The sequence below is a fragment of the Rattus norvegicus genome, chromosome 3, assembly GCF_036323735.1.
Source record: "Rattus norvegicus strain BN/NHsdMcwi chromosome 3, GRCr8, whole genome shotgun sequence".
NCBI lineage: Eukaryota > Metazoa > Chordata > Mammalia > Rodentia > Muridae > Rattus > Rattus norvegicus.
Genome location: NC_086021.1, coordinates 78,760,535 through 78,788,177, shown reverse-complemented (window position 1 = coordinate 78,788,177; position 27,643 = coordinate 78,760,535). Strand labels below are relative to the sequence as shown.

At 45.6% G+C, this 27,643-nt stretch overlaps 1 protein-coding gene across 4 annotated transcripts in view; it reads left to right on the top strand.

The window, feature by feature from the left end:
* Wipf1 (WAS/WASL interacting protein family, member 1) overlaps window positions 1-27,643 on the top strand; it is a 102,714-nt gene that overhangs the window by 36,022 nt on the left and 39,049 nt on the right. Inside the window, exon 1 of one of the 4 annotated variants that reach the window (XM_039104137.2) lies at window positions 2,896-7,281. The exons of 2 other annotated variants lie outside the window; for them this stretch is intronic. The gene's annotated coding sequence lies outside the window, so the exon portion shown is untranslated. Of the gene's footprint in view, window positions 1-2,895; window positions 7,282-7,900; window positions 8,030-27,643 lie in introns of those variants that run through there. One more of the 4 variants, NM_057192.2, reaches the window with a different exon arrangement.

Sequence of the window (27,643 nt, the reverse complement as noted above, 5' to 3'; positions counted from 1 at the left end):
CAGCATGACTTTTGTCCCTAGCTAATCTTTCTATGAACAAAGGAATTTGTTATTTCCCTTCCGTTGATTAGCAATAATAAAGATGAATGAACGGTTTGGTTATTTGCGATCCAATGACATAAGGCTGAAAAAAGCCAACTTGGTTTATGGCGTCAGGTCCTGTGCCCTGCCAAATAGTGACCAGGCTAGGTAGGGCTCTGGCTTTGGGAGCAGATGGCTTAAATCCTGATAATTCCAGTTTCTGTTACATTGCAGCCACACAAACAGTGTTCCTCTGTGTGGTGCACCATGAGGAGAACTTTGATGACCTTTCAAGTTCCCTTTAACTGTTCCAAGGGCTCACAGATATAGTGCATGCGGTCTTGTCAAATGAGTGCTAAGGGGAAAGCCTTTAAATGAGGTAAGGCCTCAAAAATTCCCCCACGGTTTCTGAGGGAAGCAGTTGCTCTCTGGTGTGTCGGGACAAGCTGACTTACACCGTGAAGCTCTCTAGTCAAGTGCTTCATGGCGCTCACTTCTTCCTAGACAACCCAAGGCAATGTGCATGGACTCTGGGCTCTCATCTCTCGGAGGCTGAACAGCAAGAGGACAGTTTGCACGTGCGCCGGAAATGACACTGGGTGTCATCAGAAGCTTTGGTATCAAATCCTAGTTCCAGCACTTGTTTACTGGTTCGGGGGAAATCCCTTTAATTCTTGGAAAGTTGCTCTCTCCATTTGAGACAATAAACCTGACTAATTAAGACTGATCTAATTATACTTAGACAAAAGTATTGCCATGAAGTAGACTAGCACTGCTTGGTGGTCCTACCTAACCAGTTTCTGGGCAGTAAATGGAGTTCCTGGAAGGTATTTCAATTGTTCCTAGACCTGTATCCCTTTTCCTTCTTCACTGTCACTCCAGTCTGAAAAATTAAGTATGGAATTTAAATGTTAGCTGTCATTCAGATGCACACATTGTAAATATGCACACACACACACACACACACACACACACACACACACACACACACACACACAGCTGTATAACCAACAAATGCATTTTGTGGCCAGAATTTCTTCCCCCCACCTCTAGTCATACCAATGCTTAAATGAATGACAGCTACCTCATTTCCAGAAAAGAGAAGTTTACAGGGTTCAATTCCTCTGACTTCTTAGCTGTCTGTTAGGAAAGTCAGACTTCTGGCTGTCTTCCTAAGTTGAATTCTTTAGCTCTTTAGAGGATGTGTTAGCATTCTTGTGACCCTGCCTCATTCTAGAGCAGATACTTCAGCTGGTGACTCTGGTAATGAGGTGTGAGGTAGTCAGAAACACCTTGGGCAACCTTCCTCCTGCACACATGTCTGCAGGTTGTCCTATTGTCTGTGGGCCTCAGATCCTAAAGTTTTCAAAGATTTTTCCCCCCAAAGGATGGTCTTGGCTGTGTCCCAGCTTTGGCTTCCTGGCGGCTTCTCTACTCCACACTTGCCCACACGATTGGTTAGAACAATATTCCACTCTCCATACAGGAAGGGAGGAAGTCAATGGAGGCATTGCAGTCTTCCCTCTGATATCAATTTCTAGAGCCTGGTATAGTGGTATGCTTGTAATCCCAGCCTTCAGAAAGCTGAGACAGGAGGATTGCAAATTTGAGTCCAATCTGGGCTTCATAGCAAGACCCTGTCCCATCCCTCAGACACCACCAAAGAGCACAGTTTCTGGTGCTCTGTAATATCACCCTTTGCTCTGCCAGTGTTGTTACTAACAGGAAGTTATCATTTCATTTCCTGTAAACGGTGACTTTACCATTACCAGAGTCCGGCTGACTGTGCCCTGTCACTCACCCAGAAAGCTCACATGTATTTGATATCTAGAGAAACGTATAGTTAGGATTTCTTTTTCTTTTTTTTTAAGATTTATTTTATATATATGAATACACTATTGCTATCTTCAGCCACACCAGAAGTAGGCACCGGATCCCATCACAGAGGGTTGTGAGCCACCATGTGGTTACTGGGAATTGAACTCAGGACCTCTGGAAGAGCAGTCAGTGCTCTTAACCACTGAGCCATCTCTCCAGCCCCTAGGTAGGATTTCTACCATTAAAATGGAAAGCACATATTCACGTCAAGGTTAGAGGATAAGGATATTATAATAATAAAAAGCATGCTCAGTCAGCAAAGATTGAGAAAGGGGAGACTAAATAGGAAATATAATAATCTATATACTAAAAAAGAGAAATAAATGTGAGTAAAGTAAGTTCTTCTAATAAAACCATTGGGTCTCAGATACATTAGATGATCGAGATGTGGTTCAGTGGTAAAGCACTGGTCTACCAGGACTGAGCCTTGAGTTCAACTCCCAGCATGGGAAGAGCAAAAACTCTCTGGCTGGTAGCTATCTTCAGGATCGTATGTCAGTTAACATTACACAGAAATCCAGCAGTAGCTGGTAAACACCAACTAACAAGACAAGTGTAGGAATGGAAACTTTAATATTAAATATAAAAAAAACTTTAGCACGCAGAAGAGTATAAATCCCAGAAGAAAACTTATGTGAGCATGAGTCTGACCGTCTTATAATTTAATTAGATGAAGCAAAATCTGTGAGTGCAATTAAAATAGTGGGGCACATGAAATATAAGTAAAATATAAAGATGCAAATGAGCTTTCTCAGTCATATGAGAACTTAACAATCTCCTCAGAATTGTGTCATGAACAAAAGATATACAAGAGAGTCTTTGAAGTGATTGAATACTGTTTCAAAAACTTTTCTCCAACTGACCAAGAAAGGAAGGAAGGAAGAAAGAAAGAAACAAAGAAAGAAAATTAGATATGAGTTGTCCACATGTAGCAACAGTGTGTGTGTGTGTGTGTGTGTGTGTGTGTGTGCGTGTGTGTGTGTGTGCTGTGAGAATTTAAAACTTTTACTTATAACACAAGAAATGCAACATATCTATGACCAGAGTCTAATAGTTTACCATATGTACATAATGTGAAATGCAGGGGGGTGGGTGTCAGGGTAGCTGGCACAGCTAGCATACATTTCTCCTTTGTGTTTCAAACAAACAAAATTCTTTCTATTGCTCTCTGCTTTAAAAAAAAAACAAAAACAAACACAACACATTGTTAGCCACAGTTACGTAACTTTTAGAGGGCTTTGAACTTGTTCCCCCCCATCCAGAGACACCCCTGAATCAGACATCTTTCTCCATCCTCCATCACCCTCCCCAGTCCCTGTAGGCACCAGTCCATTTTCTGCATCCTTGCAGTCAAGTCTTTTACATGTGAGAACATATGGTGAATACCTGCTGCATTAGTGTAGTTCACATGATGTCTTCTGGTTCCCTGTACGTTACAACTGTCAAGGTTTCGTCCTTTTCTGTGGCTGAGCAGTGTGTGTATATGTATTCCATGTAGCCTTCTGACTAGCTGACTGTTGTTGGGCGAGCTGTGGTGGGCATGGGTGGAGGCCAGGCGTCTCCTCAACAACATATCCCTCTCCACAGTAATGGCAAGGTTGGATTTTTTTGGGAGTTTTACTTTTAGTTTTTTTGAGGAAACTCCGTACTGTTTTGCATAATGTACTAATTTACATGCCCACTAGCAGTGTATGATCGTTCCCCTCTGCATCCTCAGTCAGCGCTTGTTATTTCTTTTTGTTTGTTTGCGAGATAACAGCCATTCTAAGTGGAGTTAGATGATACCACATTGTGGTTTTGATTTGCATTTCCCTAGTGGTCAGATAGAACGGAGCCTGCTAGTTGGTTTCAAACTCATCAGGGGTCTCTGGGTGGTTTAGTGATTCTAAGTTTGGTTTCTTCTATGGAAGGTAGACATGACCATATCTAACTCAGAGCATTGCAAGGACAATTAACATCTGTATGTAAAGCACTCAGCTGGGTGTCCACATGCGACAGTGATCTGATAAATTACTGATGGAGACAGCCAGGGTGGCAGTATGTCTTCCTGTCCCTTCTGAGTGCCCTGAATGATTAGGGTGCCGTCAATACTTTAGCACCTTGTTACACAGGGATGAGACAGAGAACTGTTATGGTGTCCAAGTTGTGCTCACCTGAATGAAAAGGTTGGGCATTTTGTCTGTGTTCATCGGTGAGATGTGGCAGTGGCGAATGGTTGGGTTAATCTCCACTCCATAAAAGAAAAACATGGTGCTCCCAAAACAGAAGGAGTGGAGGATCTGGAGAAAGGAACGGTAGGCAGTGTTAGTCTGCAGGGCCTGCTGCTCCAAGTAGGAAAGCAGGAGCAAGGGTTCTCACCTCACTGCTGCTGTCCTTGCCACTGTCCTCACTGCTGTCCCCACACTGTCCCCACCGCTGCAGGGCATGCGCTCCTCGTGCACTAGGCTGGGCTTCTCTGACCCTGTGGTAGTAGCACACACCTCCTCAGGGACGGAGTGAAGAAGCAATCACTAGAGTCAGAAAGCAAAGCCCTCAAAAGGATGCAGTGCTCAGAACTTGGTGTGAATCTGTGATTTGAGGTAAATAGACTGTATCTAGCAGTGGCTAAAAGTCCTGCATTTAAAAAAAATCTGGGGGTTGGGGATTTAGCTCAGTGGTAGAGCGCTTGCCTAGGAAGCGCAAGGCCCTGGGTTAGATCCCCAGCTCTGAAAAAAAGAACCAAAAGAAAAAAAAAATCTGTAGACACTATTATACCTAATTACTTTCATAAAAATACTTGTTCAGTTGGGGGAAAATAAGGGAGGATAGTTAATCGATGTTCAATAGTACCAACAAATATTAATTATCCACTGTTTCCCTTGCCCCAAGACACCATCTAATGTAAGATAATTCCTTAGCTTTTAATGTATTTCTCTTTGTCCCAGAAAAGATCAGCTATGGACTTAAGTTAATGTTTCAGTAGCAGCTTACTAACTGTTACTTACATATCCTTTTAAACGTGAGCGATGGAGGTGACTGGATGTAGAATATCTGGGCTCTCTGTATGCTCTCCAACTTCTATAGCTTTTCAACTGCTCTAAAAAGTCAAATCCCCCTTCACGTAGAGCCCTTACTGTTTCTCCTCCACAAAGTTCCTTGTGGTGCGTGTCTTCAATCCCAGAGCTTGGGAGGGAGAGGCAGGCAGTTGGATCTCTGAGTTCAAGACCAGCCTGGTCTACAGAGTGAGTTCTAGGACAGTCAGAAATACACAGAGAGATCTTGTCTCGAAACAAAACGAAACAGCAAATAAACAAATACATAAAACCTAAAGATTGCAAGGTGGGGAAGCATGTGGACAAAGGTTTGAACTCCCCAGAACCCATGTAAATGCTTGCTATGTGTCAGTGGCATTCACTTGTAATTCTAGCATCTGAAGACAATTCCAGGAGCATTCGGCCAGTGAGATTAGTCATATCGGCAAGCTCCGAGATCGATCGAGAGACCTTTCCTTTATGAACAAGGCAGAAGAGTGATTGAGAATGGTCCCCAATATCAACCTTGGACCCCCACATGCATGTGAATACACATACATGTGCACCCTGCACACGTGTGTATGAAAACATACACACACATGCATGCACACCACAGACACATGGAAATGGAAAAAAAGAAATCTTAAAAATTTTAGATTACACCTTCAACATTTTTAATTTAAAATTTAAAAACACCCACATGGAGAAGCCTGGCTAGGTATCCCACACCACAGCGCACGAGAACATCCAGACCCACTTAGTAGAAAACAGAACTAGAAACTGAACCCAGACTTCGAGATGTCTAAATGCTGTCCCATGTTCGCACAGAGCCTTACTGTTCTTCCTCCACAAAGTTCTTTGCAATGTCTGATTCCAAGATGGCGAAGAGTTACCATAATTCGTATTGCTAAGCTGATGCCTTGTCTGTAGTGTAGACAGTCATCTTGGCTCAGCTGGCTAATCCAGATGTACAGTCCATTCCCCAAACCAGCCAACAGCTGTCAAAAACGGGAAAACAGTTACTGGTGCTCCTAAAGCCAGAGCTGTAATCATGCGGTGAGACTCGAGCCTGTCCATTATCCACAGCGCTCATTCAGGGATAATTTCCTTACTGTGGGGCTCACATGGAAACCACGCTCAAGGGTTACATGGGAAATAGTTCTGACCCTGACACTCTTGTCTATGGCTGCCTTGCTGGAATCCAAAACCCAAAATCCCGTTTAAAGAATTTTTGAGCAAAGAACTGTGCTGGGGGGGCTGGGGATTTAGCTCAGTGGTAGAGCGCTTACCTAGGAAGCGCAAGGCCCTGGGTTCGGTCCCCAGCTCCGAAAAAAAAGAACCAAAAAAAAAAAAAAAAAAAAAAAAAAAAGAACTGTGCTGGGGTGGCTAGAGAGAAACCGTCTTGGGGCTTTTTGCAAGAGTCAGGTTGAACAAATTGGAGCCGATTCCCGCTGGTCTAGGACATAGTTTTAATCCCGCATACCACTTCCTACATCCACACGTTTCTGTGAGCTTGGACCCTCTGGAGAGCTGGGGTGACTATCAGAGGAAAGAGGATGGCCAGACAGGAAGGCTATTTCTACTGGCTTCTCCCCCAATCCAAGGCGAAGAGGGACATAGCGGGACACCCTTTCTTCTTCTCACGCATCAGAGTTACTTAGTCTAGGAAGGCTGACAACACAGTGGCTCTGTTTTCTAGCCCAAGAATTAGGGCACAGTGTCTGACAGCACTACTAAACAGGCTGCATGAACTTAAGACTCTCTCAGGAAGTTCAGGGTGAGTGGCCCTGGTTGCAGCAGGACCCAGAAATGGGAGCCAGAACCTGCCTCTGTTCTGCTGGCGATAGCGTATCTCCTAGAGGAGAGCATGGAGGCATCTTGGCAACAGTACTCTCGAGGGTCCTTCCTTCGATGCCTCCTGGGTGGGCGTTAATATCAGGTACCCAACTGCAGGGGAATGTCCAAGTGCCAGGCCCTCATACTGGTCTGCCCTTTGTAGGTTGTGGAACCCCAACTCTAGACTGGAGAGCCTGGGGCAAGGACTCTCTCTCTCCCTGCTTTCCTCAGTCCCATAACGTGGGGTCTACTGCCAGTCTTATCTCTTTACTTGTGGCCTATGAACACCCAAAAGAGGCCAGGGAACCCCTGTAAGGAGATGGTCTTTTCTATAGGTGCAGGGCCATCCTGTGTGGAAAACAGCAGCTGGCCGATTGTGTCACATGCCTCTGAGCAGTAGAGGGGCAGGCATAAGAAGGTGCTGTGAGGAAGTGCAATGTCACATGCAGCCTCACAGGAAGCTGGCCAGAAGATAGCTGAGGACTGCTGCGCTCAGTCGTTTTTTTTTTTTCCTCAGCGGATTAAAGCAACACAGGTTAGTGCCTTCTTCTGTCTGAAAACCCTCCATGGTGGCTCTAAAATACCCACCTGTTTGATTCCCATCCCTTGAGCTGACTTTATGTGTGTTTCTAATGGTAAGAACTGTCCTGGCTTTGAGTGTAAGAGTCTGTGCAAAGCTGGTAACCACACGTTGTTAGAGGAACAAACATTGAGCCACTGCGGTGGAAATGAAATTCTCAGAATCTCTGGCTTCCTTGTTTAGGACTTGTATGCCTTTAAAAAGAGTAAACTTCGGATGTTCGTTAAATACGTTGTTTTGGGAGAATGCAGCGAAGCCTCCTCTCATTTTTACTTACTAGCACAAATCTGAAACAGGACTGGTCCACTTGTGCTTGCAGACATGTGTAGGGCGTCTGTGGGGTGTTGGAGAAGAAATGCTGTGGCTAAAGCGTGCTTCAAGGCTGTGTGCAAAAGCTTCTTGTTTTATGGGCTTTTCATCTCATAAAGCCTGCGAGGTTTTTTTGGCTTGCATTTCATGACAGAATTAACTTTTCAGGCCCATACATTTTTCTGTCCCTCCCCCTTCCTTCCTTTCCTTCCTTACATGAGCTGTGGGCAGAGAAGAGGGGGTAGGGCCGCTTGAGAGTAGATGGGGAAGTCCTCGGTCTAAGAGGCCACACAACCTGGACTAAGGCTAAGCAGGTTTGGAGAAGCCTCGAGGCTTGGTGGTGACTAGAGCCTCCTGTCCACACGCCGGTGTTTCACATGGTAAAGAAGATTGGGTGAGTCTAGCGCAGTGTGGGAAAGGTGGGTGAAGGGTTGTGGATGTAGTTCTCCGGAGCATCTAACCAGCCCGGAACTGATAATCTGATGGCCACCAGGGGAACATTTCCGCACGAAGAGCAAAGTCAACAGAAATTCTGACAAAGTAACCGGCTGCTTCCAGACCTATAAAGTGCAAGGAAAATGTCTCAAGTCTGAGTCAAGAGGAGGAAGGAGGTCATGCAAAGCTTTAGAACAGCCGAGTTAGCCAGGGAGGTTGTTTTGCTTTTGCTGGGGCTGGGCTGGGGCTGGGGCTGGGGCTCGGGTTCAGTATGTAGAGCCCTTGTCTCTGGTGCGCAAAGCCCAGTTTGGTGCTGTTAACTGCAGCCCCTCGTAAACTGGGTGTGGTCGCGCGCATGCCTGTAATCTCAGCATTCGGGAGGTGGAGGCTGGAGGATCAGGTCTTTAAGGCCTTCAGTTACATAACGAGTTCAAAGCCAGTCTGAGCTACAAGAGACCTTGTCTAAAACCAAATGCATAAACAAACAGTGACCGCGAGAGGGGACTAGGATCAGTTTCCGGTTTCCTCTCTGTCTTGGGTCTGGCTTTAGTTTTCTAACGTGTCTGTACTGAAAAACAACGGGTGAAAGGTTGGTGGACTCGTGTGTTGTTTACATTCCAATAGTGCAAAAATAACCGGGGCAGTGATGAAGTAAAGACTCGGTGTTGGCATGTACTCAGATTGCAGCATATTTTCTTTCTTTCTTTTTTTACTATCATGTTGGGCAAGTGGAGAGGAAGCTGATGTTGAGGGAGGTTCTTTAAGCTGAGATCTGAGCCTCACTGTTTTCCAAAAACCATTCCCCAGTGCTGACATGGGCAGCGCATGATTCCAGTGGGTGGAGCAGAGCAGGTCGGCTTCCCCGCTGTTGGAGCCTCTAGAACAAATGCCTGATGGAGACCTTGAAGTGGGGATCTGCAGTAGGATGGCCTCCTTCCTGTTACATGGTGCTACCCTAGAGCAGGGGAGAGAGGCTTGCGGCTGGCCGATGGCTGGGCCGCCCTCGAAGGAGCGCTTTTTTTTTTTTTTTTTTTTTTTTTTGGTTCTCTTTTGCTTTGTAAAGTTTGTCAGAGAACTTTGCTGTTCAGGGAGTTTTGTATTATGCTAATCCGCTGTTCATAGTAGAAAGGACCTTTTTATTTTGTTAAAATGCGTTCCAGATGGACCTGATGCCTTTTTTTTTTTTTTTTTTTTTTGCATATGTATTGATCCAAAAGCTGTTTCTGTTTCTTCTGCTCTATGTAGGCATTTCTTGGCCTCTTTTACCAGCTTTCTGCCTCCACTGTGTTAGAGATGACAGAAAATTTTTATGAAGGGATCTCCTTATACGTCATCCTAACCTCCAGGTTGGAAGGATCCTGGGTGGCAGATGGTAGGTCATGTTGGGTAGAAAGCCCCAGAAATGTTTAGGCATTCTGGCCAAGTTCAACAGAGTTCAGCTTGAATGTGAAGAGAGATGCGTTGCCATCTTAAAGCTGGAGAGAAAAGCGGCAAGCTTTATGAGAGACAGTGTGGACGTCTGACGGATTCTCTAAAGAAAAACTAGGTGTGGGTTTCCTCCAGACCTGACCCACACAGCATCTTTTTTTCCAGAACCCCATGTGAGGTGAGGGTAGCACTGTGAATCAGTACCCACGGCGGTCTGAGTGGATACTCCGTTACCTACTGTGATTTTTCAGGCTAATGAAAAGTTATGGCTTTCAGCCAAGCTAATTAGACACCTACCAAAATATTGTTTTGATGCTGTCTGTGGTGACCTGGGCTCCTCTGCACTTGTGTTCATCTTGCATATGGATTCCACATTAACATTAGTTTGTGGTTTAATAAGACTTTTCATCACTGTGACAAATGTCAGATATGAGCTATGCAATGGAGCAATGATTGGTATTGGCTCACAGTTTCGAAGGTTTCAGCCTATGATTAGCTGGCTGTGACAGGACCACTGTGGAGTAAGAGAATGGCAGAGGGAAATTCACCTGTCGGTAGCCAGGAAGCAAAGAAAGAGGCAGGAAGGGATCGGGGATAAAGTATTATCTTTCTAGCTCAAAATCTTAGTGGCCTGCTATGTATAAGTAGGTCCCACCCATACTGTCCACCACCTTCCAATAATGGATCCGTTTATGAGTCCATCATGGAATCAATCCACGGATGAAGCCAGAGCCCTCAGGACCCAGTCCCATCTCAACAGTCCTAGCTCTGAACACTGCTAGGCTTCCAAAGCATGAGCCATAGGGAGACCTCCTCAGATCAAAGCTCTAACAGTTGCAAATCATAGTGTGGCATAAAAGGAAGCTGTAGAGTTCTAGTAAGGTGGTGTGTGTGTGTGTGTGTTATGTGTGGGAGAATCCTTTAGGGATTTTATTTTCTCAGCTAAAACTTGTTACGTGGTGATGCATGTCTTTAATGCCAGCACTTGAGAGGCAGAGGCAGGTGAATTTATGAGTTTGAGGGCAGCCTGGGCTACATGGTGAGACTCTGAAGCATGATTAGAGGGTATGTTGGGGGCTACAGTTATTTGAACCATGTTTAGACTAAGATGTTACCCGTGTATGTATGGACTCACTTGGAGAGGTTGCCAGCGGACACGCTGTTCTCCATGTGGCGGTACTTTGAGTCTCTTCTTTGATCCCTGGGCCACCAGTGGAAGACCTGGTCTTCCTTAGAGGCATTAGAAATCTGTAGGCCGTTTCTGACTTCAGAGGACTGGATATAGGTCCAGAGGAGGGGCTCCCCAGCTCGCTGTACCTCACCAATTTGCTATGCAGAAAGTTGTCCAGAGAGAGCTATTAAAGGAAAAGAATTGATGCTCCGGCTCAGCTTCTCCCCGCTCTGGGCCTTCTCGGGGAAAATGATACAATCTCCACAACTCATTGACATGAGCTTAAACCGTCCCCAGGATTTCTCCCAGAACCTCTCCCTCAGAGCACCGCGCCTTCCCACCTTCTCTTCGTCCCTTCCTCTCCATTTCTTCTCCCAAATGTCTCCCCCACCACTCCATGCCTATCACCTCCTAAAGGCTCCAGCCAGAATTTTTTTGTGCAGATGATGCGTTTCCTCATGCAGCCGTTCATCCCAGAGCGTTAAGCAAGGCTCCCTGTAAAGAGACCCAAGTGAGGGAGCTGAGCAGAAGCATCAGAATTAAAATGCTGGAGAGGGCGTGCCCAGGGGAAATCATTTGGAAAGAGTGATTAGTATGAGACAGATCCCGATGAATCAGGAAGTTTACTATTATTTTTTCTTTTACGGATTTATAAGGGAATGGTGGTAAGAGAAGACTTGAAAAAGCCAGAGGTAATTGGCCCTAAAAGACCCAAATGTCAGGTTACTGGAGAACTGTTTTTCCCCTCCTCAGTGCCAGGAACATCTGGCTTTGGGAAGAGTTTAGGGAAGCGACTTGCAGATGTTCTTGTCATCATTACAATTTAAGGAGGCAAGTAGAAAATAGATTTTTTTTTTTTAAGAAAAAGAGACATTAGGGCTCCCCCATTTTAAAATTGGAAAACAGACCCAGAAACGTCAAGTGACCCAACAGAGGTTAGAACAGCTCATGAGTAGCACTCAGGCCTAGGACTGATCCCAGCGCTGGAGTCTGAATACAGGCGCCTCTGTGGTACCTGATGCGGGGTAGACCAAGAGGTTGAGGGTTGACAAAGTAGCCTCTGCTTGCTGCTACTTTCTTCTGCGTCCTCCTGGCCACAACAATGCAACTGTAATCTTGTGGGCAGAAACCTAATGCATCTTACCCAGACGCAGCATGCATGTAATGACCTCGTCCTCAAGAAGTAAGGAAGAGGAATAGTTTAGAATGGGCTATGACGGGAAAGTAGACTGACTCTTGCAGGCGCAGATGTGAGTGGAAAACTCTGGCTGACATCTGTCGTAAAGTATGGATGAGTTTCAGGGTTTGCTGGCCTGGGTAAAGCAATCCTCAGGAGGACCAGTCATCCTTAGCACTGATTCCATGGCTGCTGCCCACCTTCAGAGACCTGCAACAGACTCCATTGTCCCAGGAGAGGATTGCCTGGACAGTAGGAGTAGTCAGTAGGAAGAACAGCACCGTCTGTACATTCCCACACACCCAGCAGCTCCTGGTGAATTTTAATGAGGGTCAGCTAGAGGACCTCTTCCATAAGGGCTGAATTTGAAGTTGTTAGCCTGCCTCCCATTTGGACTCAGGCTTCTCCCTCCACACACTCACGACACAGATCACATCTCCGACGCTAGCAGGCATGAGGGAATTTACACTCATGAGCAAGCAGGCACCGTCCAATATCCTCTCATCCAGCTTAGTTCTGCTATGGCCCTCCCCGAGGTAGTGTTCAACAGGCAGAGGGCTCAGTTCCCAAGAGTGCTCTCCACTCCCCACCTCCCCACCTCCCCACCTCCCCTCCTCACTTTAGATGTGAGTTGCAGGCTGCACTGCCTGTGACTCTAACTCATGGGCTGCAGATTGGCGTTTTCAAAACAGCATCACTGTGTGTGTAGCTCAGACTGGTCTCAGATTCACCACCTTCCTGCCTCAGCTTTCCTTGTATGGGGATTGCAGGCACGCAGCACCATACCCAGCTTTTATAACGTACACTTTGGGAAGGTTAGAGAGTCGTGGTTACTGAGTAAACGGGAAGGGGAAAGACAGGACAGTGGTGGGTACAGTGTGGATTTAAATGGGTGACAGGAGTGGTGTCTGTGAGAAGACGGTACAAACAGAAGGAGAAAGAGAAGATGCCACACAGGTAGGTGGGAGAAAGCATGTGACAGGGGAGGCAGGAGCATGCCTGGCATGCCCAAGGAATAACCAGGAACCATTGCAACTCAGGCCAAGTAGAGGAGAAAGAAGATGTTGGAAGCAGAGTGCTGGAGGTCCAGTAGGCCACTGGGGACTCCGTCTCTCATTCAAAGTGAAAACTAACTTTAGAGGACTCTGGGTGATGGGAGGAAGCGTTTTGGCCTTACTGTACCGTAGACTGGGAGTGAAGGAGAGGGAGAAAGAAATAGTTGAGAATCCTGTGTGCTTTACCAGTGAGGGGGTGGGAGGTGTCACAGGCCAGGCTGGCAGACCTGAGGAGGTGAAAAGCCTGGACAACTGAAGGTAGAAATAGAAGAGCAGCTGGAGAAATGTCTCCGTTAAGAGCGCCAGAGTTTTGCTCCCGGCACCAATGTCCTCTACCGGCCTCTCAGGCACAGCACTCACAGACACATACCCACACTTACGAATAATTAAAAATAAAATCTAAAAGAAACAAAATTAGGTAAGAGTAACTATTGGGTTGAATAACATTTGGAGGAGAAAGGCGTCAAGGAAGATTCCCAGAATGTTGGCCAAAGCCATCAAAATGCCATCAAAAAGAAATGGAGGTAGTGGCCAGGGGGTTATACAGCAGGGGGACATCAAGAGTTCAGGGTTTATGGAGTTTGAGATGCCTGTTTGAGGTCCATGTGGAGAGTGGAGTGTATATGTGTACACCTAAAAGTGTGTTCTAAAACTCGCCGACTGCTTTTTCTCGGTGGTCTCAGTGGTACAGTGTAACTCCAGATTTACCCTGTGACCCGCGAAGCACTTGTAGAGGTCGGCAGGGCTGGTGTAGCCCCTTATGCAGCCTCTGCTTTCTGTGTGTCAGCTCAGAGAGACGGTGCTCGTGGGGGTAAGTGGGAAGAAGGCCTTCTTCTCATCTCAAGACTCGCCTTTAATTCCTTTATCGCCAACCGACTCCATAATATTTGTTTTAACAAACCTGGCAACAGCAGTGGCTGATCAAGCCCGCCCTTCCTTGGCTTACGTCGAAATGACAACCTTTATTTACATTTATGTAACTGTTGTATTAAAGTAATTGGGGTCGCGTTTATCCCAGACATTGTGCAGTTTTAGGGAAGTAATCTTGTTATTTTCCTATGGAAAAGGAGGAATATTACATCATCCAGGGAGATCTGAGTTCTCCTAGATAAATTCTGAGTCCAGGCAGAACCGTTAATTACTTTTAGATATTTTAAGTCACTTTTTTGTCTTCGCTTTTAACTAGCTTGTGTGAAGCCCGGGTGTGAGTGTGCATACTTAGTAATCCTAGGATTCGGGAGGCAGTGCCAGCAGGATCGTGAGTTCAAAGCCAGCTTTATCTACATGGCCAAAACGTATCTCAACAAACAAACAAACAAACAAAAGGCAGCTTAGATGAACTAAAACCCAACTAATATGAGTACTTCACTAACACACCACAAAGATACTGGAATTTCTTCACTGACGAAGTTCTAAATTTCACGGCTGCTCTCAAATACCATTTGTCACGTCTGCCTGTAAATTATCTCCATTGGATCCTCAACCTGCATCGGAGGGAGGTGCCGTGTGAGTCTTGCTTACTGACGTGAGGATTCCTCAGTGGGGAAGGGACTTGATTGAATTCCACAGGTCTGTGTGTGTTCAGAGCTCTCCCCTTCCACTTCCCAGAAGCATGAAGTAAAACTGGAGCCTGTTAGCAGTTCACAAAGCATTTAGAAATCTTACGTGTGCACCCAGCTGCACTGCAGGACGATCTTTGCGATGAGCCTGAAATAATGCGGAGTCCACACGTTTTAGGTAGTTGCTCTTACGTGGGAAGACCCATGAATAACATACAGTGATGGACACCTCGGGCGCAATGTCTCCTGCGGTCTAAAAACATGCTGATCACGTAGACCCACAGAACACCTGGCCTCTCCCTCACAAAAGCCTTTAGCCAGTGGCAGTGTCCCAGTCTGTCAGATATAAGTGGATGTGGGGATACTGTCAGGCAAATGCCCCAGAGAGATGTGAGTGAAAGGTTCTGCAGGCCTTAGAAGTAATCCAGGACCCAGAGGCTCTGGCCACAGTCCAGGACACTGGGAAGAAAGATGGATTCTATCCCCTCCACGCAGGCCAGAGCGCTGTAGAGATGGAGGTCAGCTCCGATAGCAGTGGTCTCCCAAGGGGCCGTTAGGAGAAGCAATGCTTTCCATAGTTGGTGTTTGGTCTTATTTGCCTTGATGCAGAAATGCTGGTGTTTAAACAATCGGGATGCTTCAAAACCAGTTAGTGAATTGTTCGCAGCGTCTGTCGCCTCCACGAACAAGAGTCCCTAAGACTTCTGTCATTCCACAGCTGAAAAGCCAGTGCCAGGCACTGCTCTGGGACCGAGTTCCAGCACCAGACACAGTCCAGTTATGAAACTGTTGCGTGTGGCCTCTGCCTTACCCCAGAAAAGGAGAACAAATTTGCTCACAAAGCACTTCTGTGAGCAAGTGACGAGAAATTTCCACCAAAGCCCAGGATGGCAGAATCGAAACTTGCAACCATACGTCTAGTTGACTGGCTCCGCTGCACAGCCTCTTCCATAGCAGCCCAGGCTATCCCACACTTGCTGGCAGAGTGGGTACAGCTGTCGTGACTATGAAAGTAACAGGGATAAAGCGCCAGCCTCCTCCTCTCCAGGGATAACTTAGATTTTCAGTGGCCCAAGTTTTTAAAAGATTAGAATTCTGCAGGAAAACATGTGTCTCCTCCTGTTCTTGTTTCTACTTTGCATTAGAAAGGTGGTTGTTACTTCAGACAGGGGCTTGTTTGCTCATACAGATTGCTGAGGACCTCCTGCCCAGAGTAGGTAAAAGGTTCAGACAAACTGAACTCCAGGAGTTACTATCACCAGGGCCAAACACTTGCCTTTTGCAGCTACAAGGGAAGTCTTGAGATATATATCAGAGTTGGATATACTTCTGAGTGGATCACAAACCCATGGATTTTTTTTTTTTTTTAAATTCTTGGGCTGGAGAGATGGCTCAGTAGTTAAGAGCACTGACTGCTCTTCCAGAGGTCCTGAGTTCAATTCCCAGCAACCACATGGTGGCTCACAACCATCTGTAATGGGATCCGATGCCCTCTTCTGGTGTGTCCGAAGACAGCTAACTACAATATACTTATATAGAATAGATGTTTTTTTTTTTTAAATATCTCTCACAAACATAGTAAACCCAGATGGTGGATCTCAGAGATGTGTGAAGAATCTTTGTGTCCATCCCCAAAGCACCCAGCTGGCTTTTAGATGGTGTAAGATACACTGTTTACTTCCTACGCAGGGCCTTCCAACCTGAAATCTATAAACAGATAGAGAAATAGTGCTTCTGGGGCTGAAGAGATGCTCAGTGGCTAAGGACACTTAACCAGTCCCATGGAGGAGCTGGGTTTGAGTCCTGGTACCCGCATGGCTCATACTTGTCTATAACAGTAGTTTCAGGGGCATGCACGCGGTACACAAACATACATGCAGGCACAACACTCATACACATAAAATAAAAATGCAAACAACTAAAAAGAAAGTCGAACTTCTCTGTCTTTACCAGCTCCTAGGAGTTTTGCATTTCCTTGGATCGTGAATGTATCCAGCAAAGTGGTAGGACCAGGGGCCCTTGTGACGTCATCTCCTGCAGAAACACATAGATGTTTTATGTCACCAGAGAGCAGGCAGCTTGCAAGGCAGTGTCCGGCGATCCAAATCCCTTGCAATCCAAGTTGTGAGATAAAACCTCTCCTTCAGACCCGCAGTCTCTGATATAACAAGCACTCGTTGGTCAGCTGCCCTGTCCCTTCACTTTGGCGAAGGAAGTATAGCGGAGGAAGGGATGCCCTTCTCAGATGGGTTACAGAGACTTCCGCCTCCATCTTCACTGCCTTGTTCTCTGAAGAAAGCCAACCACAGTGTCATGAACAACTTTCCTATAGAGAGCCAAGGGAGGCATTTTGCCAACCCCTGGGGGGAGGTTGGTGGAGGGGCGTGGGCTGGGGTGGGCAGAGACTGAAGGCATAAGGAAATCTGGAAGCAGGTTCTCCCTCAAGTGAGTGTACAGCCCTGGCTGAAACCTTGCTGCAGTCCTGTGGTAGTCAGAGGCATACAGCTAGGCTGTGTGAAGACCTCTGCCCTGTGTGTTCTGGGCTATAATGTAATGGTCTTGGTTTAAATGCTTATGAAGTCCTGGGGTAATTTATTATACAACTGTAGATTAATCGGTGCATATCGTAATTGCAGACATCTCTATATATTCTTTATGCCCATTTCCACTTTGGAGAATATAATAGGTTATCTACTAGATCTTGTTATTCAACGCATAAGGAAACACATTACCTAATGTATAGCTAATTTGTTTTAAGCCGTTCTGATGCCATGAGACTCCCTCATTGAAATGTCTCAGTTCTTAAAGTCTTCAGGGCTTATGGATAACTCAAATTAAAAATAGGTAAGCTAGGGCTGGAGAGATGGCTCAGTGGTTAGCAGCACTGACTGCTCTTCCAGAGGTCCTGAGTTCAATTCCCAGCAATCACATGGTGGCTCACAACCCTTTGTAATGGAATCTGTTGCCCTCTTTTGGTGTGTCTGAGGACAGCGACAGTGTCCTCATATACATAAAATAAGTAAATTAATCTTTAACAAAAAAAATCACTAAGCTGACAAGAAGAAACATTAGGAGAGCATTGGTAGGTATTACAGCTGTTTCTGTCATATGAGAGTTAGAGATAGGAGCTGAATCTCCAAACTTAGTCAGCTCTGAAAACTCTGGAAGACGAATATGAAGACGGTTGTTCCCTTGCAGGTGGGGCTTACAGCTGAGCCGTCTAACAGCTGGTGGGAGGGACATGCACCCCTCCAGACTCTCCTACTGTAGAGAGGGTGTCTGCGGAAGCTGCCTCCCCTCCCTCCCCAGCACTGTGTGTCATGACCTCCTTGTTGGTGGCTTAGAAGATGATTTTGAGAACTATGGATAAGCAATTCTTTATTTAAATAATTATTAATTAAAATATAGTGCATATGAAATTCAAGGCTAGGCGTTGTAGCCCATGCAAACATGTCATCATCCCCTGTAGCCCAGGAAGTGGGAACAGGAGGATCAAACATTTGCCTTAGCTATGCAAGGCCCTGTCTCAAACAAAACAAATCAACAACAACAGCAAAATCATGGATATAGTTTTACATTTTATTAGGATGTCACCCAAATATGTACTTAGATTTCTTTAGATTAGGTGAAAAATAAAAAGATAAAACAACAAAAATAAAAATTGGATCCCATTACAGATGGTTGTGAGCCACCCTGTGGTTACTGGGAATGAACTCAGGACCTCTGGAAGAGCAGTCAGTGCTCATAACCACTGAGCCATCTCTCCAGCCTGTACATGTAACTTCTTTTAGAGGATGGCATGGTATTGGAAGTGCATTGTGGGTGATTTCATCATTGTGCTAACAGCACAGAGTGCACTTATACCAAAGGCAACTGCGCTAAGCAGTATCCAACAGGACCACCATTATCTCCGAGGTCTTGTCCCTGACTGCAATGTCATTGTGTAATGCATGACTCTGTTATTTTGGTAGTGTAAAATTGTCACAAAATTGTGTAGTTCACTGTAAATGTCTGAAGCTGGGAAATCTGCCTTAAGAAATTATCAAGAGACTATATATGTCTGAACGCTACGAGATGATCTGTTGAGGGGCTGGTGAGATGCTTCAGTGTTTAAGAGCAAATACTGCTCTTCCAGAGGACCTGGGTTCAAGTCCCAGCCCCCTCATCCAGCAGCTCACAACCACCCCATAGGTCTAGATCCAGGATCCAACACCTTTGTCCTCTTATTATGGTACCTTATTATGTTCACATAACTACACACAGATATAGACACATGCACATTACTGAAAATCATAAAAATAAATAGTTTTTGGAAAGGGAGATAATCAGTTGAAACTGTGGATCAGAATTGATGAGGTTACATCAAGGTGTTTTACAACCTAGGAGGCCCAGTTTAGAGAGAAGGATTCCCTGTGCTTTTTCCTCCCAACCTTCCAGTAAGGCATACACACTGCCCCTTTTGTCTTCCCTTCTAGAGGAGAAGGGAAGGGTGGGTGGTGACTTGGGGATCCAATAGGCATCCTCACTGTACCCTCAGCTGCGAAATTCAATTTCATTTCATTTAATTCCAAAAATTCCAAGGCCAGAAGTCATCCCATGGATGGTGTCTAATTCTTCAAAATCCAGTGTCATGGATGTACTATATATGGCCAGGTCATGCTGAGACTGTGCTAGAATTAGAGAAAACACTTGTGTGGCGTGTGAAGGTTTGGTACAAAGAGAATGTTGGCTATCTTTCATGAGAGGGTGGGGAATGAACTAGAATGAACCCACCTGCATAAGGCCGGTGGTGAAACTTGACACTTTGTATGTTAACCTACAAACGTTCATTTCAAAGAGATTTGCTTCAGTGTTAAAATGTTATTTTAGATAGCTTAGGTTACATAAAATACATGCTTGAAGTTGAGCTTGTTTCAAGTTACCTTTTGAAATGTAGCTAGCTATGAGAAGTTGCAAGTTTTGCCTGGCATATGCACTTCATGGACAGTGCTGGTCTGCCTTCCCGCATCAGCAGAAAACAAAGCCCCCTCCTGTGGGAGGGTCGTGTGGGAGGGTTCTATGGGAGGGTCCTGTGGAAGGGTCGTGGCTGTAGCCTGATGATGCTTCTCTGTGGCTCTGTTTGCCCCTCCCTTGATCTCCAGTGGTTTTCTGCACACACGCGGGAACTCTGTGGCTCTCAAGCTCTGCGTGTGCAAAGCCCTCTGTGTGAAAGCTGACTCTGCTCCTTTTCCACGGTTCTGATTAATAACTCCCGCTTCTCTGTCGTGTTATTTCTGACTGTTAAGTATTGCTCAGGCGCATCTCATGTTTCCTACATCCTCCCCCAGTTGAGACAAGCAAAGCCTGCCTGGACCAAGACGTATTCATCTCCTGTTTTCAAAGTTTCACAGCCTTTTCCCACACTACCACTAGAGTGAACTTGAATATGGCTAGGGTAAATAGCTTAAATAGTTTCCATGTTTCCTCAACAGTTCTACACAAAGGTCCAAATTCCTGAACAGCGCCTGGCCCGGGACACCTCTCCAGCTTCACCTTGCACACAGGTTTCTCCCCAGGGCTGTGTATCTGACAGCACTTCATCCAAATCCCTTCTCGGTCAGGGGTTTCTCTAAGCGCAGGCGCAGTTCCTCTAGGCGCAGGCGCAGTTCCTCCAGGAAGTCATCCCTCTTTACTGCTCGGTACCCTCTATGGTACGTCCTGCATGCCTGTTAGTGCCCAGTCAAACACGGTATGGCGTGCTCATGCGCCATCCTCCCCACCTCTCTCCAGACTGAGCCCCTCACTCCTTGCCGTGGTACTCTCCTCTCCTATGGTAGTACTTACACAGGAACTTGCCATTGTAGAAAGTTAGTAAATGCAGATTAGATGAGCATACAGTGGATAAATGCTGATTGTGTTAATGGCGCAAAGAAATTAAACTTGTAAATCCAAGAGGGATCTTGCTGAGTAGAGTATAATTTAAGAGGTTAACATTTGCTTTTTTCCTATAAAAGAATTTCTGATTTCGTACATGAAGGCAGAATAGAGTTTAGAGCATAACTTCTTTTACAAATACATCTGTGTAACCTTTCTTCCTATCGTGGTAACAGCGAGCTGTTACTGCCATTTGGTTGAAGGGACAACCCAAACTCAAGAAATGACTCTTGGTGCCTGAACCTAGACTCCTGCTTCAATTTTGGCACATTGTTAGGCCGCCAGACCTCTCTGAGTTTGCATACTCTAGTCATACACTACGACAGTTGACTGGCTCAATGGTGTCTAATGCAGCTTCTATTCTGAAGTGCTAGAGCATGTTAGGGCTTCTGGGGCCCCGAAGTTGTGGACTTCCAGTCATAATGGGTTTGTAAACTCTTCTTCTGGTGTTTAATATATATACATGGAGCTAAAATGTATGGGTCGCTATTCTGACCCACTGAGGAAATCAATTAGGGTAAATATTTCCCCAAAATGTAATCTTTGGTTTTAACCATGACACCATGTGTGGAACATTCATTTTATGCAGCCAGAGGGAAGGAGGGAGAGTAAGCATCCCCAGTAGGTCATTCGTACTAAGCAAGTTTAAATTGTTCAACTTCTGATCTGGCACCTCTGTATCTATCATGTATTCTATAGCAAAATACCAGCTGTGCACAAGTGTGTGTATGGGCATTATTTTCTCAGACCTGGAACTTGCTCTGTAGATCAGGTTAGCCTTAAACTCACAGCAATCCTCCTGCCTCTGCCTCCTGAGTGCTGGGGTTAAGCGTGTCTCCATAGCGAGTATATAAGCATATTAGTGTCAGCATAATTATAAAGGCAAAGTAGAAGCAAGTGAATGACAGCAGGAGAATGTAAAGAAAAAAACTCTGCTGTTATTTAAAAATCACATTTTCAAAGAGCATTAAGTAGTATGAAAGAATAAGAAAAGTTGGGCTGGAGAGATGGCTCCATGGTTAAGCACTGGCTGCCCTTGCAGGGGTCCCAGTTTGATTCCCAGAACCTACTTAACAGCTCACAACTGCCTGGAACTCTTGGGTTTCTAACTCCACCTTCTGGCTGCTGTGAGTACTGCATGCATGTGGTGCACATATAATAACATTCAGGCAAAATGAATACACATAAAATAAAAACAAATATTTTTTAAAGATTTATTTGTTTGTTTTATGTAAGTACACTGTAGCTGTCTTCAGACACACCAGAAGAGGATATCAGATCCCATTACAGATGGTTGTGAGCCACCATGTGGTTGCTGGGAATTGAACTCAGGACCTCTGGAAGAGCAGTCAGTGCTCTTAACCACTGAGCCATCTCTCCAGCCCCCAACATAAATATTTTTAAAAAATAAAACCTAGCTGTCAAAAGATACTTCAGAACCACACACATGAATAATTCTAACTTTAAAATATTTGGGGCATATATAAAACTAGAGGAAAACGCTTCCCAAAGTTATCAGTGGATGAGTGGGTGTTGTGGCTAATGTCAATGATCACAGCATTTGGGAGGTAGAAGCAGGAAGGTCAGAAGTTCAAGGCCTGCCTGGGCTAGATAGCTTCATGAAACCCTGTCTCAAAAAAAGAAAAAAAAAGTTATAACCATTCACTGCTTCCTATCACCACTATAAAATCTTTACAAAATTTATTGTGTCACCATTTTCCAGAGTAGATGCATGCTATTCTCATATTTTAGGAAAGGAAAAAAGCACGAAATGCTTATCAAAGGCACCATTCTGAGTGCCATAGATGTGGAAAGATGGAGGATTTGGTGCCTGGTGTCTGGTAACACTGGATTGCAAGGGCCACAGACAACCTGGCGGTCACTGTTTGGGGGCAGTGGGGATCCAGGATTGAGAGGACAGTAGTCTAGTGAGGAAAGAGTGGCTGTGTGCCTCACCTCAGGTGACACCTTGCCAGGGCTGTAAATGGCCTGGGACCATCTTCAATAGGGTCCTCTTTCAGAACAAATCCAGCCAGCTTCAGTCAGATGCTGGGCCACCCCTTAAGCTCACACTGACCCCACATTTGAGGAAGGAAGACCCTCCAACAAAGCCTGCGCCATATCTGTTGCCATTTGGCAAGCCTTTTGGTTGTTTTTCTATTGCAGTGTCAGGGTTTGAACCTAGGGCCTCACATAAACTAGCAAGTACTCTATCACTGAGGTAAAGCCCTGGCCTTTTATGTGGATTTATACACACACACACACACACACACACACACACACACACACACACACACACACATATACACACACACTGTATCTGTCCTCAGACACACACTAGAAGAGGGCATCGGATCCCATTACAGATAGTTGTGAGCCACCATGTGGTTGCTGGGAATTGAACTCACGACCTCTGGGAGAACAGTCTGGGCTCTTAACCACTGAGCCATCTCTCCAGCCTCCCTTATTACATCAAGTTTTTTTTGTTTGTTTGTTTGTTTTTTTGTTTTTGTTTTTTTTTTTTTTGGTTCTTTTTTTTCGGAGCTGGGGACCGAACCCAGGGCCTTGCGCTTCCTAGGCAAGCGCTCTACCACTGAGCTAAATCCCCAGCCCCCATTACATCAAGTTTTAAAAGCCCCTTTTAGAAATGACTGACTCAGTGAGATCGAGATACAATGCATTATCATGCAAAGTCAAGACTTGCAGAACTAGGGTGAGGTGGTTTTATAGCGCTTGGCTGTCGCAGAACTCACTACATAGACCAGGCTGGCCTTGGACTCACAGAGATCCACCTGCCTCTGCCTTCCATCACCTCCACCACCACCATCACTACCACCACCATTACCACCATCATCACCACCACCACTACCATCACCACCACAGTTATCATCATCAACACCTCTATCATGTTGCAAAATTGGAGTTGGTGACATTTAGAAAACACCTATAACACACCTTATCACGCAGCACGAGTTCAGTCACTGTTAGTTATTGTTCTTAGTGTTGTTCTTAGTATTCATGTCATAAGAATTGTTGAGGACTCGGGTGCCTATGCCTCTACAAACACATGCTGTCCTCTCCTCTGTCTGTGGGCTCACTGCCATTTTCTCCTCTTGGCTACCCTCTGCCCGGGCTCCATGATCCCCAGTTCATTCTTCTGAGACTTGGAAGGGCTGGAGGTGTCAAGGGGTTCCTTCTTCCTTCCAGGCCATGGTTCATGGTGTGAACTCCACCCTGAGTGTGACACCACCAGGGAGCTCTTATGGATATAGAACTTCAATTCTGAATGGTCTTGGAGACTGAAACGCATTTCTAAAGGACATAAAACCATGGATGAGGAACAAGATGAACTTTATTTAGCATTTTCCCCATGAATACCAATTCATTTTCTAAGACTCATTAGTTATTGTTAAAAGTCCACAGAGGAAGCTGTGTGACTCAGAATTGTGGAAATAAAAGAAAACCTCAAAGATGTTTGCTGAACGTGGCCTTTGTAGGCCTTACCCTTTCCACCTCTGAAGCACTTCTTCGCCTTGCAGCCCGCCCTTCTCTTCGGCCTGTCACAGAACAGCCAAGAAAAACACCGTGTGCACACCACACGGAGAGGTGCCAGTGGGCCTTCTCCTGCTTGTCTGCAACGGAGAGAGACCAGTGTGAGAGCTCTGTCGAGGGATGGTAGCACTGCACGTAGAACTCCCCACAGACCGCATTCCTCTGTTTTCTGGCATTGCTAAAGAACCGCACATTTCCACTTCTCTGCGCCTCCAACGCGATAAGAAACCTGTTTGTTGGGAGGTCAGACCACACTGGTCTGCATGCTGTGTCTGACCTAAGCTGCTGTACCTCTGGTGCCAATGGCTTAGTGTCTGCAGGCAGCTGAGGACAGGCAGGTGGACATGTGGGCCGGCTGGTGCTTTCAGGCTTGAAGAGGTCTTTGTTCCTCTGGGCCATCTGTCTTTTCCAGATGCCTCTGATTTGGTATTTCCCCTGGCCAGAGAATAGCATGGAAATACCGAACGCTCGCTCTAGCCCTTAAGTGTTCTTTCCAGAGCACTCTCGGAGGTTCTGCTGGGTTTGACCAGCTGAGGAGGCTGGCTGAGTGGCAAGCCACGGACGAGGACAAATGGCAGAACGTATAAGGCTTGGAAGAGCCCTCACGAGTCCACCTTGAGCGGGTAGCCCACCTTCAATGGCATAGCCAACTCCTGAAGAAGCAAACTGCTGTTGAACTGTTGGAATTGCTCCTTTATGTGATCTGGGCCCGAAGTGGGCTTTTTTTTTTTAGTTAAAAATCTCACTAACCTGTTGAAAGTCGATGACACAAAATATTAAACTTAGTCACCCTTTCTGTGTTCTCCTCCCATCCCCAAGGGACAAAGGGAAAAGAATGGTCCATCAGCCATGAGGTCAGTTTTCTTATATGACCAAAAAATGAAGAATTCTTTGTGTACCCTTAACCCTTTCTGGTTAAATACTTCCAAAGAACAGCATAAAACCTAGATTAAAAGCAAGATTTAAAAAGTGGCTGGCAAGGCTCATCCCAAGTACAAGTTTATTCGAAACAAGCATCAAATGCCTTTTGAAATTTTGTTGGGTGAACCCTCTTTGCTTTGAAAAAGAGCTGCTTTTACAGAAAATGCCGCTTCCCAAAATCAAATAAAATGCTGGTCTCTATTACGGATGTGTTCGCCTCAAGATTTTAAAATTATTATCATCATTACTGTTGTTGTTCTTGTGGTCAGGGTCACAGTACATAGCCCTGGCTGGCCTGGTACTGGCTCTATAAAGCAATCAGCCCCCAAACTTAACAGTTCTGCCTGCTTTGCCTCCCAGGAAGTAAAAGTACATATCGCAAGGTCTAGCTACAGATTGTTTTTAAATGAGCAAAAATGCAAATTCAGTATGGCTAATTTCAAGATGGCAGTCCGACCACGTATTTTTAGGATTTCTTCTCCTCTCTTAGTTTTGCAGGGAAAAGTACCCTGGCAAGAAGACGCCATGGACAGGTCTCAGCAGCGGGAGACTCCTGTGGGCTCAGAATGAGCTTCTCATTAGGAGCAGCCCAAGGAAGAGGTGTCAAACTTGCTTTCCCTCCTGGCTCCTGGAGAGCAAAGTTGGCAGCGAGCCCACCCGTCTCTAAAGACAGGAAACCCTCTCGGACTTGTGTGGTTCTGTTTCTGCAGCCACACCGTAGACGTATCTTTGATTGCCTCGCGACCTCAGGGTGGACGGCCTGGCCCGTTCATTCCTTTACACACAGCAAGATACTCATCTTGAGTGAGCTGAACCTTCATCTTTCTATGTGTGTGTAGCTATGGCCAAAGTAAACTGGGCTCTTGGGTTTGTTTTGAATTGGAACTATTTATTTCCTTTAAGCCATACACGGATAGTTTTGAGCTATCTTTGTATTTAAGGACTTTCCCCGCCATGGTATCAGTATACCGCTTCCTCCCAGGTCATTGCTTCGAAAGAGTTTTGTACCGGGAGAGATCCCTGCCAGCTCCGTACAGTGGTAACCGGGTGAGAGCAGGGCAGCTCTACCCTGTGTTTCACGTCCGAAGGTGACTTCATAAAAATGACTTTCGGCAGTAAAATGGCTGAGGTCTCCAGGAACAGCCTTATGTTGCTACTCAGGTGTCGGCCCTGTGGATGACATGCAAAGGTTTAAGTGGGGTCCTGTTCTTGCTTGACATCTGCCTGATCTGAGAAATCCACGCAGCGCCTTTCAATATGGCCGTTACTAAATCTTTGACGCTGCCAGATTCCCTGACCCCCGATACAGTTTAGAAATGGTAGCTCACACTTGTAATCCATCCCTGAGGCAGAGGCAGAAGGATGGCTGTGAATTCGAGGGTATCAGGGGCTGCAGGGTGAGAGCCAGTCCTCAAGGAAGAGAGAGCGGGTGGGGGTGAGGGATCTTAAGTTTGAGCAAGGCTGTCCTTAACTTTCTTTTTATTATTCTTTGAAATATTTTTGAACAGTAAAAGACCTTAATACTTCTGGCATCCCAACATAAACACTCTTTCCCATAACTTTACAAACTGCTTTTGCTTTGACGAGAGTAACACTTTATATCTTAGGAGAAAACTCTAAACTTCTTTTTTTTATGCTTTCACTAAGGAAAACAGAGCTAGAAGCTTAAAATGTGTCAGCACAATTTTTGTAATGATGGTTACAGTATCAGATTCAGGTGCTAAAATTGATTCTTTTCAAATAGCTTCTTTTATATAAGAGGCAGAGGAATGGCCCTTACTAGAAAGTTAGCTCTGAATAGGTTTTTCTTGGGCTTTTTTCTTTTTTCATGGACTCATCGTTTTTTAGTGCAAACACTTGGTTCCAGAAAAGTGATAGCAGATATCATTGCTTTTCAAAAAAATAAACTGTGTGCTTTTTTTTTTTTTTTGTCTTGGGGCATGTTTAGATGAAGTGTTATGATGTTACGATTGTCTAAGGATGTTTTTATACAGGGTTGCAGGTAGTGGCCATGAGCTGCTGCTCATGCTGGAGCTGTTTCTCTCTCAGCATTTCTGAGAGATAGTCATCTACATTTTCAAAATAGTGGGATAGAGGAAGCAATGGGAGGAAGCTTTGCCTCAGCCTTTGTGCGTCAGCTGTTGAGGGGAAGTGCCCACAGTAGAAGAGTTTCAGAACTGAGCTTCCAGGTCTTGGGCGTGCCTGAGGGCTGAGTGCTTACCTATCCCACGGAGGACGAGTCTGATGCCCAGTACTGGAAAATGGAGGGCAGACTGTGGAAGTACGCCATGTAATCCTAACCCCTGTGAAGCTGAGGCCAGAGGATTGCCAGGAGTACAAGGGCTGTTAGTCATCTTATTAGCATGGGTCTGTAGCAAGACTTCCTCTCAATGCAGAGAGGAGAGTACTCATGGCTAATTGTAAGACCTTCCATTAAAAGATGGGAGGAAGATAATGATGGGCTAATAGGCAGAACCTGTATCAAGGATGAAGAAAACAAGGGTGTCTCCTCAAGGTGTGTGGCTTCTGGAAAGAGTAAAGGCAGATGAGTAGGAGATTCTGTGAACAGAGTAAGATTTCACGCTGATCTCCACAGCGCCTTCTATGAGTGCCCTGCCAGTGAGAGTTGGCTGCATAAACTCTTCTGTGGGGCGCCACGTTTTACTGCAGCTTTATTCTGCTCTTGTCACTGGTGTCTTCCCAATCAGGGTGCCATCACCTAGCAGTGGCTGAGCTTGGGCAGACTGGTAGGCTGGTGGCTTTGTTTCCCACTTGCTCAGAGAAACTAGGCCCTTGC